Here is a 1,846-nt window from a genome sequence, read left to right as displayed (position 1 = left end):
TGCACCTACTTGTGACAAGCTTCCATGGATTCTGATATCACTAGAAGGAGACATTGATACCATGAAATTATTTAACCAAGACTTGGTTAGTTAGAGTCTTACTAACTATGCTTGCAAAATTATGTTTTTTTCAAAGCCAAAAAGGATGAACTCGGAATAAAATACAAAACATATTTGGGAAAAAAAACAGTTGAACAAAGCTACAAAGGAGTTCCATTCCAAATCAGAGATAACATCGATGGTCGAGAAGCCAAATTTAACAATGTCCTTCAAGAAAAAACCTAATTAGTTTGTTTGTTCGTCTCAAACAACATCACCAAATGACCCCACAACTGATCCAGTACAAGCATTATCATATCTACCTACCTATATCCCCCACCATTCACTCTGTCATTTTTTACCTTTGATGCCGCCGCCACCGCCAGCATTGTTCCCCCCGGCGGCCTGCGCCGCTTTCCTCGCCATCTTTTCTTGTAGCGCCTTCGCATCCCTTTCTCGGCGTTGCTCGGGGGTGAGGCCGTCGCTTTTGGGCTGCTGCTTGGACTTGTTGCCGGCCCGAGACTGAGCCCGCTCACGGTCCCGGTCTCTCTGGTTACCGCGTTCGCTTCAGTTAAAGCCAAACAAACAAAGATCACGAAACAAAACTCTCTTTTCAAATACTAGCTATCGAAAACCATATATAACCCGTTTGGTTGCTGAGGAAAAAACCGTCGAACAATCAAAGAAAAAAAAAAAAAAAAACTTCTGGAATCTTCAACTCTCCTTTTTTTTTTTTACTGAAAACAGAAAGGAAAGATCCGAAAATATGATTTTTATTTCTTTTTTCGTTTTCTGAAATCTTCAAGGCAACCAAACGGCGGGAAGAAACAACAAACCGTCGAGATGGTAGGAAAAACAAAAAGGCTGATCAACGGAAGGATATGAGTCATTATACAGATAGATTCTTGAACGGGCAAAGAAGATTAGAGAAAATTACGAAGGTCCTGAATCGGAAACACAAAAGAACATCAAGAATTTGCGTAATATTACATCAAAAACATGAAAAGAGAGGAAAAGTAACTACACCTTATTCGGAGAAGAGAATAGATGGGGAAGAGAGTCGTGAACGAAGACTGTTGAGTTCTGACAAGAGGCCGGGGTATCTTTAAAAAGGCACCAAGCACGTCTATAGAAGACTCCAGAAGCCGTGGAATCGCGTAAAAAGAAAAATTCTAACTCGCCGCATCTTACATAATTTTTTTTATCAAATACAGTATATGAATAATGAGTATAGTAGCTCAATTGGTTTGAAAAGAATAGAATAAAAATAAAAAAATAAAAAAATAAGTATAATATATAATGTGTAAAATGACGAGTAGTAAATTTAATAAAAAAGAGTTGTGCTATATAGAAATTTTACACCTTTACACATCACTTAAAAATATATAATTTTATTATTTTATCTTTATATTTCATATTTCAATTCAATATAAAATATAATGGTGAAAAAATAAAATTATATATTTTTAAATAATATGTAGAGTGTGAGATTTATTTTTAAAATTTTTTCCGTAAAGAATACAATGGTTGCAGCTGAAAACGATAATTATGATTTATTATTGATTTTTTAAATAATTATATTTTTTTCTCATGATGAGTGAAATTATGAAAATATGAGAATTACGGAATTAATTAATAGTATATATTTTTAACTACGAAAAGTGTATAATGATTTTTCTTTTCAAAATATTAGCTCTTCCAAAGTACCTTTTCCTTAAGGAATTAAGTTTTTCAGGTCCAACAAAAACAAAATAAAAAAGCTCTATTTAGAAAAGTACTTTTGCAGCCACACCAAATATATCTAGCT

General features: G+C 34.0%; 1 long non-coding RNA gene across 1 annotated transcript; it reads right to left on the bottom strand.

Moving 5' to 3' along the window:
* Positions 1-400: 400 nt before the first annotated feature.
* Positions 401-1,234, bottom strand: LOC121250632. Its single transcript, XR_005937822.1, has 2 exons — positions 1,066-1,234; positions 401-983 (listed from the first exon to the last, which is right to left on the bottom strand). It is a non-coding gene; the product is annotated as an uncharacterized LOC121250632 (long non-coding RNA).
* Between the last annotated feature and the right edge of the window lie 612 nt (positions 1,235-1,846).

The sequence above is a fragment of the Juglans microcarpa x Juglans regia genome, chromosome 2D, assembly GCF_004785595.1.
Source record: "Juglans microcarpa x Juglans regia isolate MS1-56 chromosome 2D, Jm3101_v1.0, whole genome shotgun sequence".
NCBI lineage: Eukaryota > Viridiplantae > Streptophyta > Magnoliopsida > Fagales > Juglandaceae > Juglans > Juglans microcarpa x Juglans regia.
The sequence above is the reverse complement of the archived record's forward strand: the minus strand, read 5'-3'. Positions and strand labels throughout refer to the sequence as shown.